The 14,908-nt window shown below is 36.8% G+C and overlaps 1 long non-coding RNA gene across 1 annotated transcript in view; it reads left to right on the top strand.

The window, feature by feature from the left end:
- The first annotated feature begins 14,422 nt into the window (after window positions 1–14,422).
- The window catches only part of LOC146406119 (uncharacterized), a 221,689-nt gene continuing 221,203 nt past the window's right edge, over window positions 14,423–14,908 (top strand). The window contains exon 1 of the long non-coding RNA XR_014840125.1: window positions 14,423–14,687. This is a non-coding gene — a long non-coding RNA (uncharacterized LOC146406119). The remainder of the gene's footprint in view (window positions 14,688–14,908) is intronic.

Genomic DNA, 14,908 nt, shown 5'->3' with positions numbered 1-14,908 from the left:
TTTTTTTGTCTTTTTTTTTTTTTTTTGCCTTTTCTAGGGCTGCTACCACGGCACATGGAGGTTCCCAGGCTAGTGGTCCAATCATAGCTGTAGCTGCCAGCCTACACCAGAGCCACAGCAATGCAGGATCCGAGCCAAGTCTGTGACCTACACCACAGCTCATGGTGATGCCAGATCCTTACCCACTGAGCAAGGCCAGGGACCGAACCCACAACCTCATTGTTTCTAGTCGAATTTGTTAACCACTGTGCCACAACAGCAACTCCTATACACATCCTTTTAAAACTAAATATGATTTTAGTAAGCTTGCAGATCAGTATAAATCAAAACTGTATTTCAATACACTAAAAATGTAAAATCTAAAATGAAGTTATACACATAATTCTGTTCACAATATCATAAGAAATAAAATACTTAAAATTAAAAATAACAAAAGAGATATAAGACATGGACAGAGAAAATTACAAAACATTACTGAATGAAATCAAAGGAGGTCTAAATAAATGAAGAGACGTCTATAATGCTCTCTTCTGGCCCCCAACACAGATACCTTTCTCACCAGACCTTGGCTCCAATTCCCACGCCCATGTGGGTGGCCACTGCTTCCCTCTCATATACACAGAGGTGCTCTTCTCCTCTTCCTTGTATCTAGTACCCATGCTGGTCTGCCATTCCTTCCTGAATGAGAAAACCTACCTTGAGTGGCCCAAGCTAATTAAGTGTAGACTGAATCATTCAAGAAGGAAGGAAGAAATGCAAGGAAAAAGAGATAGAAGAAAGAAAATGAGAGGAAGGAAGAGCTTTATACTCTTTTATAATTAGATATTTTTTCTTTAAAATTATCACTCTGTATATCCATATACTGTCTACATGCACCCCATATCCCATATGGATCATGTCAAACTGGAATGTTATATTTAATACTAAGCATCACAGTTAAAAAGCATGAAGAAGAGGACAAAAAGTGGAGAAATGCGCTAGGATTATTTAACCTGAAAATGAATTTAGTGAAGATACAACTGTCTTCAAATATTTGAAAGACTATCATGTGGAAAGGAAGATAGTATAAGCCTTTTTCTGGGTATGTTTCAGAAAAGAAATGTAGTCTCAGTAGAAGGGCCTTAGAACTGAAAGTAAAGATCTTTAAAATTTTCCTTTGTACTTTCATCAGTCAGAGAGAAGACAATCATCTTCTATGTTGTTCAAATACCTCTTATTCTCACATGGCGAGTTATTATAAGTCTCCTCTAACATAGATTCTATAGTTCCTCTGTTAGGAATATATCAATTGAGCCATAATCATATTAACCTTGCAATATTTAAAATTCCTAGAGGGAGCAAAACTTAATAGATGTCAGATGCTGTGTCTATGAGTTTTTTTGGATGTTCCACTGATAGCCACAAGAAGCTCCTAAAATCATTTCTTCCATAGTCAGAAAAATCATGAACTTGATGGTACATAGAGATACTTAGCTGCAGGTCAATTTATATGACCTATGTGTATGTCCAAGCCATGCTGGAATGGCTAGTGTTCTTTGGTTGGTGAAACAACTTCAAATTGATTCCTTGATAATGGCAATGAGAAGCAGAGAGATGCCCAGCTGTGGCCACAGATCTTTCCTCTTCTTGACAAATGAAAACATGTACCAGGTTAGGAAGATTCCAAACACTATAAAAATACCTTTACCATGTTGCCACTCTAAAAACCTATTTAAAATATATAAAGATATCAGGCACCTGTATTTTCATTCATTAGCTTACACAATATATTAATAATGAAAGAAACCAACATGATGCAGAATGAATGAACTTGATTTAGTCAGTCAGTCATAACTGAGAAGTCAGCATGTGCCATATTCACTAACATGTCCATTCCTTATATTTAAAAAAAATCTTATTCTTGGAGCTGAGCCTTACTTTTACTTTATAACATAGTTTGGGTAAATATAAAATAGTAGCCAAGTATACTTACATAAATCAGACAGATCTCATAGGTTTTTCACCATATGCACTGAAAAAGAAACAGGTTTACCCATTTTTTTCTGGCAAAGTGTTAGTACTTGAACTTTTTGAGAGGAAGCAAGCAATATTAAAGGCACTATGGGACAAGCTGCACTAATACTTGAGCCATTAAATTAGGATTTTTTTTCTTAAGGTTCATAATTTAAATGAGTAGGCAACCTGATTAGGTAGCATTAAAAATGAGCTTTTAGCTGCTAATAAGCTTCCCCTTGGTTACACAGCCTGTTGTTTTCCTGAGGCAAAGAGAAGAGGGAACTGTGTGAGCTACTGTTTGCATTGTATGAATAAGATGACAAATGGGAAGAGGGCGTGGATGTTGATGAAGAAGGTTTGATTAACAATTGGCAGCAGGAAAACTTGTGAATTATTTAGCAAATTTAAAGAAAGGTTACACATGCAGTTGGTGAGCAGAATTATAGACACAAAAATAGAACTATCTGAAGAAGCAGACATTTTGTTTTCATGCATGTGATTTGGATATTTTTGCATCTCTTTATCTTTAATCAAAACTCAGGCCTAAGAGCTTGATACAAAGCAAATGGAATTTACTTGCATGGTGCTTGGCCACCAAGCAAATGTTGCTGGCGTTTCCCCAGGCCACACTAGTCTGGGATAACAGTGGAGTGGTAATAAGTAACAGAATGTAAATGATAAGTGCAAAGCTTCACCAGACTGTGAGAACACATGAGGTCACATTTACATTAATCCCCCAAATCTCTGCACTTGGAGCCTCCACCTGTTTGGCTAGCATAGGGAATTCCTGGCTATTCCAAAGTGTTCTTCCCCAAATATTTGCAGTGTCCCAAATGTTGCATATTACTTTGACGTGTCTCATCAATAACTAACAACAAAACCAACTAGAATTGACTAAAATAGGAAGAAAAAATTGTTCTTTAATAACAAGAAGACAAGAGGTGATATGGTTTTATCCCAGTCACACTATCAACAAGGACCAAGATTCTTCCCATTACTTAGCAAGTCATTATCAGAGGGCTACCTTGGTAGACTAGTTTTTTAGGGCTATCAAAACAAAATACCACAGGGCAGGTGGCATTAAAAAAAAAATTGGAAATGTACCCTCTCATTGTTTTCAAGGTCAAAAAGTTGAAACTATCTCCAAATTCTCCCTCTAGAGAAGAATCCTTCCTTGCCTCTACCTACCTTCTTGCCAGAAATGCTTGATATTCCTTGACTTGAGTCTGAATTAATCCAGTCTCAGCTTCATTCATCATATGACATGGTCCCTATGTGTCTGCATTTCCCTCTTCTTATAAGGACACCTGTCATCGGATTAGATCCTACCATCATCAAATATGACCTCATCTTAATGTGATTATATCTTCAAAGAACTTGTTTCCAAATGAGTTCACATTCAGAGGCTCTAGATGGAATGAATTTCAAGGGGGACACTGTCTTCCACCCGATCCCTCATATTCACAAAACGGCTGCTGCTACAAATGTCCTCTTCTTGAGACAACTAGATACTTAGTTATAGGGAAAAACATCTTTACTTGTTTTTTGGTTTACAGAAAGAAGAATGGATTTTATTGGTTTTAGTAGCTCTACTCAGCAGGTAATCCTTTTGTCTCATTCATAAGAAATGGTTGTCCTTTACAAACCATTAATTACTTGTGAGAAAAAAAACAATCTCTTTGATTGGTGTATACAAAACAAGTTGCCATTCCTGTATTATGAAGGGATTTGTCTTCACTGAAGTACATGACTACACATTTCTGAACAGGACTATACTTTACCCCAGAAAAGATGTGTGATAAAGGAAGAGTTGGAAAATGACTATTAAGTTGGCAATAAAATAAGTCTTCCTTATTCAGGCTCCTTTATACACATGAGAGACTGAATCCCCATCACTCTTATCATAAAGAAAAGCAACAAATCGGCTATATATTTCAAGTTTAGATATTACAATTCCTCCAGTTGTAAGAAATTGCCAATTCATCTAAAAATCTCACATCATCTGTCAGATTGTTTCAAGCAATGAGATCACAAGTCCAGAGAACAGCCCCTATGTAGGCTCCTGCCACTAACTTTACCACTGATGAAACAAAGAAACAAAAATCTACTGGGCTTTGCATTAAGTCTATAAAGATTTTACAGTCTGTGACTGACTAGTTCCAGTTAATCACTGAAATAGGTCTCAGCATATAGTTCCATACATTCATGGAAAATATGGTATTTATGAGCTAAATTTTCCTTCTGCTAACACAAATTCACATGTTGAAGTCCATACATCAGAGACTGATGACACTATATTTAAATATTTAAAGATAGGGCCTTTATAGAGGCAATATGAGGGCATATGGGTGAATCCCCTTCCAGTATAGTTGGTGTCCTTATGAGAAGAGATGGAGACAAGATATGCACAGGAGCAGAGGAATGGTCATGTGAGAGGACACAGTGAAAGAGGGCAGTCATCTGCAACCCAGGAGTGAAGTCTCAGTAGAAACCAAACATATTTATACCTTGATCTTGGGTTGGTAGCCTCCAGAACTTCAAACAATTTAATAGCTGTGGTTTAAGCCACCCTTGTGGCATTTCCTTATGGAAGCTATTGCTGACTAATACAGAGTTTCAGGGGCTGAGTGGCTGAGGATTCATGCCTTTCATGTGCAGTTAAGGGATAACTCATAGGAAAGTCGCCTAAATTCTATAGTTGCCAGTTTTGGGGAAAATCTTATCTTTTAAGAGAGATATACAGACACACAGATATAACCCCTCCCCACAACCATTCTTTCAGAAATGAGCCCTGGTTCAGAACAAGTTCTGAATAGCTGTTTACATTACTCATCTAAATGGCCAACCCTCTTTAAATTCCCTCCCAGTTAGTTTAATGGATTCTCATTTCTGGGATTACCCAGGCCACTTTCTCTCAAAAATGCACTACTGGCCAGTGCACACTGCCCCCTATGTTGACAACAAGCATCCTGTGACCAAAAATATGTTTAAATGCACAAACTCTGGACTCAGAGTTCCTTGGTGTGAATCTCAGCTCTTCTATGATTAATTGGGTGGATTACTTAAGGCCTCCTTGTGTCTACCACAGCACCTATAAAAATGAAGAGAATAAAGGGGCCTGTCATCATGGTCTGTGCTAGCAGGTCAGAAGAATAATTTCTGGACTCGTATCAGGGTGAAAAGAAAGAAGGGTTTATTGAGCACTGAGAGGTGGAGAGAAAAGTAGAGTTTAATGAGATAAGAGACACTGCAAGCACAACAGGATGACTTCTTGATGAACAGGGAGAGCTGCCCATGAGCACATGGTCTCAGGTCTGTTTTTATAACCCAAGCATAGGAGACCAGTCTCATGATACACCTGCTAGCCTGCTGATTGGTTGGAGAAAGAGGGGCCGCACACTTGCTGTTGGTTGGGGCCCTATAGAGGTGGGGTGAGGAGTGGGCCACACACCTTTCCTAGTAGGGGGTGGGAAGGTTGCTCAAGGTGGGGGAAGAAGTATTGCAATGGGTGGATAGGGCGATGATAAGGGTCTGGTAATTCTTGTTTTGGCCAGAGGCTTTGAGTTCAGTCTCCTTGAAGGGAACTTGAAGCCCAACAGGCCCTGCCTCATGGATTTGTTAAGATTTGTTTACATACATAAACACATAAGAAATGTTTGGTAAGCAGAAGCAAGAAATATTAATGGCAATTATCTCACTGGGTTGAAGCTGTTCTGTACTGCAGAGTGGAGGCAGCAGATGGAAGGAAAGAAGGACCTCTGCCTTTTCTGCAAGCACAACTGTCCAAGCCTGAACTTTTATGAGCTTATCTCACTAGGTTCTTCCATGTACCTCGTATTTACCCTTTCTACCTCTCTCACTCTCTGTCTCTCTCTCCCACACACATCTCTATCTTGCTATCTCCCTCTCTCTCCAACTTCTAGCACCTAGGAAGTAAGAAGTAAGGAAGCAGATTACCAATGCCTATTTATTTAGACTTTCACTTGATTAAACAGAGAATAACAGCATTACAAGGAGTGATAGGCAATGAAATTCTCTGTACTGGATGGGTTGCCTAAACTCAGTCTCTGTCCACCGTTGTCAAATAGAAATGTAGAGACAGAGTTTTGGGTGATGGAGAAAAATAATAGCTTTATTGCTTTGCCAGGCAAAGGGGGGCACAGCAGGCTAATGCCTTAAAGACTGTGTCCCCTTTGGAAGAGATTAGTAGGTGGTTTTAATAGTTTGGAGAGTAGAAAATAGGGCCATAGATAAGGATCAGGGTAGAGGCAAACTTGCATTATCTTTCAGAGCTGCTGTTTAGTGGCCCCAGGACTGGTTGTGGTGGGCCTCCCTTTCCAGAATGAAGAATGCTTCATCAAGTAGTTCTTCCATTTGCTGGGGGTTTTAGTTCTACAGAAAGGCTCAAAGATATTTTTATGTATATTCCTTGAGGAGGAACCAGGACTCTGCCCCAGGCTACACTATTATAGCTCACAGGAGTATTTTGAATTAGAAGTCAGAATTTGACATTGTTTCATATGGGCAAGACAGTTACCACATAGGAAAATGTAGTCTAGATGGGGAAGTTAGTATATTTGCAAACAGTTGCTAGAAGATTAAATTAAAATCACAAATGCACTTGGCTTAGTGTTTGATATGCATATCCCTTGAGGGGGAACCATTCAATAATGGGTTGCTGTTACTTATATTTGGACAAATGTACAAGGATAATACTATTATTATACCCATTTTAAAGATTAGATTAGGAAATGAAAGCATAAAGAGGTTAACTTATTTGCCAAAGTCACACAATTAGTAAGATCAGTGCTAGAATTTAGTCCTATGTCCATGTCTTTCTAAAGCCAAAGCCCACACACCAAGCCCACTTCCTTTTCTTTTGCTAACAAATAATTTACATATATTTATTATTATTGAATTATTTCTTTAAATTTCAAGTTTTCCTTGAAATGAGCCAGGTGAGTACATAATCTGGTCATTCAGAAAACTCCATGCTTTATGATGCTTCTGATGAAAAATTATACTGAAAAGGTTAAGAGTCTTTACAAAAAGTATAAATTTCCCTCTGTCCAAATCCATATGTTTTTATATGTTTTAATATGTTTTCATATTTTATATGTTTTTATCCATATGTTTTTAGCAAAATATGGCAACTTTTATTACCCTAAAAGTCAGCTATATTGTCAGATATCTTTGGTTTAAAATGGAAGAATCAGTTCTTGAAACAAAGAGAAAAGTGAGTTACATCTTTGGAATATTCATTTATGAGGCTCATCGAGGGAACTCCTAGAGGGCTCATGTGTTATGCATTTTCATTCACATTGAGTGGAACTCAGCTTTTCATTGTCATTTTCAAGGTGCTTGTTTGAGTTAGCTGAAGCTAAATTATGAGAGCAACTTCATCCTTTAAGTGTTATTGCTCTTTCTCTCTGGCTCTTCACTCCTCCTCTCAGTCTCTGCTAAGGTACTTCAATGGCTATAATGAAGTGAAACCAAATTATTAGTTTGAGGCTAGCAAGAAACCTGACATGCACACAAAATATTCTTTTAACATTTCACTGAGCTAATCATCCTAAAGGATTTACTCTGTCTTCTATAAGCTCTTACTCAGCTTTCTTTTTCTTTCTTTTTTTTTTTTTCTCTTAATGTGTCTTGGTGGTTTAGCTTAAGGAAGTTTTAAAATGTCAACCTGAATCTTTCAGTAAAGTTGTCACAAAAAAATTTTAGTTAGCATATTTAGTTGATAATTTCAAACTTATTAAAAAGACAATAACAACCTGATCAGACAAGTCTTAATAGTACCCTGGGTTTAACACAAAATATATGTAGTGTGTTTGCTATGACTAATTATTAAACTATGACTAATGTGTATAGAAAAAATGCATTCAATTTCAATTTATTCTTCTATGGTAAAGAGTATCACATCAGTTCACATGAAAGTTCCTTAGGATATTAGATAATATAAATTATATTACAATTTTTAAAAGAGTTTTAAGAACTATGAAAAAGGGCAAACTAAGGAAAAGTATTAGTAATTTGTGGGACACCATATATATTATTTTCATTGTCATCTATAATTACTCAACTGATTTGAGACTTTTGAAAGATTGAGAGTATTTAGCCAAGAAGATCAGCCCAGTGCTTTTTTAGTGATAAAGACTAAATGATATGGCCTGACTTGCTCTCTTAAGGAAATGAGATTGCCCAAATTGTAGCCTTGAAGGAGTATTCCCATTCAGGAATGGGCATGGTTGAAAATCATTGGCTTCCCTAAGAACAGTGCTTCTATAAAACTTACTATACCAAGGGGAAGGGAATGTGTGTTTCTCCTAATTTTGCATGTTCCAAAGACAGCAATAAGACATCAAGGATCTAAATGAACCAAGTTTAATTCCTTCTTTCAAACTGACTGTTCATTCACTAAGGGTAAGGAAAGAGGATGGAAGAATTACCCAGATGGTGGTCTTTCTACTGAAAACATGAGAAAAGCCAATAAGTGTGCCCCTTCACAAGGGGCTCATGTGAAGGTTTACAGCATTGATCACCATGATTTTCTGTTTCTGTTGGTAAATAGGCATTTGTTCTCAGTTAAAATGAGGAATGTACTGAATAAAGACCTCATTCAAATTAGAGTCCTGTTGAGAAAAATGACAACTGCTAGCAAGCCCTGTAGAGACCTTGTTAAATTTCACAGTCTGATAAGAATTACAAGTTCCTCATTGCTCAACAAGCCATTCTTTATTAGTCAACAGGTGTCCACCCTGCTATTACTATTGGAATTAGATCTCCATAGTTGCTTCCAGCAGTCTCCATCTAGACCCTGGGAAATCTTGCCATGAAACAAAAGATGTCCTCCAACTTTGCTGCCCAAGCTCTGACTCTACGTTCTTTTGACTACAAGTCAAGCCAGATATACTATGACCAGTAGAATTGAGATCATTTGACATGTTTTGCACAAATTTGAAAAAACTCTTGACTAGAAAATAGAGATCAAGTGTTTGAATTCACCAAGAAAATGATGGATACTAGTGTCACCATCTGAATACATTCTGCCCAGAGTGAGTATCATAACAAAAATACTCAAATTTAAATGACAGAATTAACAATTATATTTCTCATTTTTAGAATATCCAAATTGGAAGATCTATATCTTGTAATAATATATCAGTGTCTTCTAGTCTCAGATTATCAATTTTCTGTTTAAAAAATGCAGTTAGAGAAGAGACTTGTGGTTGCCTGATGGGAGGGGGAGGGAGTGGGAGGGATCGGGAGCTTGGGCTTATCAGACACAACCTAGAATAGATTTATAAGGAGATCCTACTGAATAGCATTGAGAACTATGTCTAGATACTCATGTCGCAACAGAAGAAAGGGTGGGGGAAAAAACTGTAACTGCAATGTATACATCTAAGGATGACCTGACCCCCTTGCTGTACAGTGGGAAAATAATAATAATAAAAAAAAATGCAGTTAGCTAAAATGGTCAATATTGAATGTATGCCCATGTTCAACCTGGACTCAAAAATAGTATAGTGATTTATCTGGAGTTCTAATAATTGTATACTTCAGTAGTAATCCCCTCACTCATTTTATACAACAAGAAAACAACTTCATCATTTTGACTTGCTAGTATTTAACACATTTCCCAACCAGAAAGAGAATCATACAAATTTTGAGTGTGTGTGTATGCATGTATGTGTGTGTGTGTGTGTGCGCGCGCGCGCGCGTGTGTGTGTTTGTGTGTATTTGTATAGGGTTATGTACTTTTAACACTATAGGTATTAACTCTTAACTGAAGAATATATTCTTTCTACCTCCTATCCTCTTTGCTTTACGTACAATACCTTCTGCCTTTCCTACCTCTGGTTGCCCCAGAACATACATTATTTCACCGGAAATGAAGCTTATGAATGTCCTTATCTAAAAATTTAAGCCCTAGCAAGTGTCAGTTGACACTTTCCACTAGGAAGTTATGTACATAAGGAGTAGCAAATAATAGGCACATGATTTAAAAATCCACTTTGATTCACTTTAACTTGCTTTACATTTTCAGTAAAGGTTAATACCACCATGCAAATGTGTATTTTGGTATTGCGGATAAAAACCAAGGGAGAGGCCATAGAAAGGGAATGAACAATTCTCCAACATTAACACAATCTTCTACTGTTTCCCAATGTCATCATTGCTCGCACCATGTCCGTTCTCAGCAGTCTTGGTTTGAATGGCAAATGACATGGTCACTTTAAATACAACCCAATAACTGTGATGAGGTTAAAAAATGTCTCAAAGCCCTGAACAACCTTTGGGGTCCAAGGCTATAAATTTGGTCACTTCTTTAGATAAAGATGGGATCTTTTTTAGCTCAAGAGACAATCTGGCTTGAATAAAGTTAGTAGTCTATGACTCCATTCATGTACATCTGTCAGCAGAAGTCCAAGATTGATTCCCAAACTTGTCCCCAGTGGAGCAGAAAAGTTGTCTTGACCTAGCCACATTTGAGCCTTAATAGGCATAAATCCAGATTCAGAGAGCTATTTGGCAGCAATGACTAGGTGATTGGGAAAAGTATATCTTAAATTTAGACTTGTTTTTGACAGTCAGATTCTGGAAAACCAAAACGTTATCATTTGAAAACCACATGTGCCTATTAAGATGGGAAAATCAGGTTTATTTATTTTTTCACTTATTTTTTTTTCATGCAACAAACATTTACTTATTAAATATTGCTACATGGTGAACTGTAGTTGTCCTCAAATATAACAGTGTCAGCACAAAGGATTTTTAATCTTATCGTGATCCTGATTCCTCACCAGAAAATTAAAGGATTTTGTTGATGGAAAGAGTAAAGAAGTGCAATTGTAGAAATTATGAGGTTTTGGATTTTAAATAGGAAATATTTCGGTTTCAACTCTTGCTTTTTCAAGGTCCAGTTATACAAATTCCATATATACACATAGAGACAAAGAAAAAAAAAAGTTTGGTAGAAACTATACAAGTGTTTCCTAGTCAAACTACAAAGAAAGTAAGATTTTTTTTTTTGTCGTTTTTTGGCATCTTGTTTGAGCATCGAGTTCTCAAAGATTACAAATTATAAAATAAAAAGTCATCAAACTTGTGTTCCTGTTTTTCATCTTGTAAATGCTACTTCAATTTTTCCGCTGATGAAACAGAATCAACCTTCCTAATAGAGAGCATTTTATTAGAAAAAGCTTTGACTATGCACTTGGTTAATAGTTGTTACATGCAGACAATAAATACAACCTGGCATTCACAGAAGCATTCACCCTTTTCTCAGCCTAACTTTCTAATGGTGCCTATTATCTACAGCATGTTTGACTTCACACGAATCACCATATTCACTTTACAACCGCCTTTGTAAACACACAAACTCTACTCTGCAAACTTTCAACCCACATTTTTATTTGTGCATCAAACACATCAAAGAACAAAAGATCTGTGGGAAAATTAAGCACCACCACATAACTCCTTTTGTTAGAGCATAGAGCCCAAGAAGTCTCCTTAGAGTCTTTTATCTGAAGCTGTGTTCTTAAAACGTGTTTTATGTCCCACTTCCTCCTCATCTTTTATTGTCACCTACTTTGTGGTTCATCTCCTTATTTGTTCTTAAGTTCTAACATAAAGAAAAAGGCAAAAATAAATCTATTAAAGACCATAGGAAGCCTTTGATGGGACAGTGTAAATAATTAATAATGGGAAATATTGCACTGTTACTGATTTATGTAGTTAATCTGTCAACATGTATAAACCTTCTAAAACATAATCAATCTGTCTATACATGAGGTAAGGACCAAATTTGGCTAGGAAACAAAGTAGTATGAAAAGCATAAGCTTAAAGCAATCAGGACTGATGGAAAGGGCTAATGAGAAAATTGATTTGTTTGCATGGTAGGGAAAGTGGAAATAATTTCCTGCACATTACGCAAATCAAGACTTCATAATTAAATTTGACACAAATACAGATATAACATCATTGCATGGGACATTAGGGTGTACTACAAAGTAATTTAAGTTGGAAATTTAAGTTCTGTTAAGAAATAAGCTAACCAACCTAATAAGACCAGAAACATTGCCATGATAAAGAAAAAAAAAATCAATAACATTTTTTTCTAATTTAAATATTCAGTGTAGCCTGGGAAAACAAAATGGAGGGAAAAATACATCTAATCATATTGCTTCAATTGAATAAAATGTGAGAAGCAAACAGGGAGAATACAGATTAAAAAATAAGTAGCACTTTTTACTTTTTATTCCAAATTAATTGTATTATTGTTCATTCACTGAGTACTACTTTACTATAAACACTTAAGTAAGGAGAGACTATGACTTCCAGACAGTTGTAGGATTTAAATTACTTGTATTTATTATCCTGCAGTTTTATTTCCCATTTAGAAAATACATAACAAGTCAAAAGTATACTGTTTGGGAAAATTAATGAGGACTTCAGGAATAGTATTGAGATATTAAACCTGGACAAAAGAGAAAATGTAAATATATTTTATTTTATATTTATTTGGAAGGAATAGAAATAATATGTAGCTTAGCTTGATTTACATCAACTAGCAATTTAGAATGCCTCAAAGGAAAATTTCATTTAGTGTTCTTTTAGGTGCTTTCACTGTATGTGCCAGCCAGTTATCAAGTTACTGCCTCTTGGATGCAAATTCATCTCTCAGTGTCTGATTTGAGATAATGAACTGAGCTCTTTCAGCAAATATCCTTTACAGTGAGCATAATGTTAAATATTGTCAATAGGGGGGCAGTGCAGAGGCAGGAAGAAATGAGGTTATCATCCAGATTCTACAGCACTACTTTTGCTTTTCCTTGTTCCTGCTGAATAGAACATCAGTCATGCATGTGGTGGGAGGGATATAAGGGTCATTCCCCCAGACTACAAGCTCAGAGAAGGCAATCCCTTACTGACCTTGAAGCCATGGCCTTCCTGATGCAGGAACGGCACCTCCAGGACTTAGGCCTGTACCACCTAACTCTACCTGCATTCTCACACAGCAGTCTCAGCTTGTTTGAGCCTCAGAGGGTGGTTTCCCTTGGTTTCCCCAATGCTGAAAGTGAACTTCAAGTTTCCTACAGGACTCCCTAACTCTTTCCGCCAGTCTGCCCACCAGCCTTTCTTGACGGAGGTCTGGAATGTTGTTTCTTGTTTAGCCAGTGACTATGGACCAGATCTAACCCAGACAACCCAGAAAAATTCTCTGCCATACACTGGGTTGCAACTGTACCCTTTTCAATGAGGTCAGAAGCTCATTGAGCCTTGGGGACAGTGCTTCCCTTCCAAATGTGTTCTTTCTGAGGTACTCCCTCTTTCTCTCACCTTGAGCATCCTTCAGAGTTCTCTTTACATTTTTATAGTAACCCAGTATGTTAGGAGTCTGCTAAAGCGCCCCCACCCACCCACCCATTTGCCATGACACACTGGAAGGATTCACAGGTATCGGTATTTAGTTGTATGCATGGTCATAGTTTTGTACAAGCAAGAGATTCAGAGAAAAATGAACAAGGGAAAAGATGCCTGGAGCCAGTCACAAGATTATAAGAATTTTCGTGAAGTTAAGTTACACAGACTAATTTAATTCGTTCAACATCAAATAATGACAACAAATGTGAATTATTTTCTACTAATTAGAAAGTCAGAGGTCAAGGATGTTATTAGAGACTGGTCACTAATAACTGGTCACTAATAGCAGATTTTCAGCATAAGACATATTGTTTGCATAACCAGTTTAGGCACAGTCAGTCATTCTTATCAGGAACAGTGAAAACTCTTCTAAAACCCCTGTTCTGAGCTGCCAGTCAAAGGCTAATGTTGCAAGCAGGTCTTTCTAAGGGTGATAATCAGGCCTATTAACATTTTTCTGCATGCCCAGCAGAGTTGAATATTATTTATGTTAAACTTCCTTTGTTGAAATTACTATGTTGCTTATGTCTCTTAATTGGACTTAGACTGATATCATATATAAATTACTTATTGGTACATATTAGACTTTTTCAATGTTACACTAATTTATCTCTTTAGAAAAGATTTAGAAAAATCACTCCTGTAGAATACTAAATATTATCAGAAGTTAGCCTCATGACATCAAACAACAATTCAATTTAGACAATTTAGTGAAAGAAATCCAGACAGCTGGTAACTACGTTTATGTCTATACCCAAAAGTCATTTTAGACTAAAGCAAGCAAAAAAGGAACAAGTGTGAAGTCTGTAAAACATGTTCTTGTTTTTATGTGAAAAACTTTTCTTTCAACTATTTTGCTATATTTTGAATATTCAAATTATTTTAAAATATTCATTAAGGAAAAGGATTCACTACTTTAAAATTCTATGAGCTTAAAAATGGGAAATGGGAAAATGTTAAAACTGGAGATAGCAGAAGCAAAATATATTTTACACATGTCCTAAGAAGCAGGTGGGGAATTGAAAACGCAATGCGATCATGCAGGAAACTCATTCTGGGTGCTTTCTGATAAGGCAAAACTGCCATCAAACCAGGGCAGGACCCAGACTGCCATGCTAGCCTTTGAGTTTTGCTTATTTGGTGCCAGCGAAAGCTAAAAAGCAAAACTGAGTTCAAAAGGCCATTTTTGTCTGTGGATTTCAGATTCCTTGAATTCTTGGAAAGCAAAACAGAAGAATCCCTGACTAAAGGCTTTCTGGTAAGTACCTATGAAAAGCTATGATTCCTATACATAACAGGATGAAGAGAGACTAGTATAAGCCTCTCTGGTGTTGCCGAGTAGATAAAAGGTAAAGGCCATCTGTCATCAAAATTCCCCTGAGAAAGTAGGTCCTTGTTTGGACTCTGTTGGCAGAGAATCAAATAATTTCAGAGGGTAGATAAACCATGCTTAAAAGCCAGGCAATCTAACCTTAGAAT

This window comes from Sus scrofa, chromosome 1 (genome assembly GCF_054392235.1).
Source record: "Sus scrofa isolate SSC_HxYL_T2T_F1_AM1 chromosome 1, Sscrofa_HxYL_maternal_Yorkshire_Landrace_v2.0, whole genome shotgun sequence".
NCBI lineage: Eukaryota > Metazoa > Chordata > Mammalia > Artiodactyla > Suidae > Sus > Sus scrofa.
This window is presented reverse-complemented; position numbering and strand designations above follow the sequence as displayed.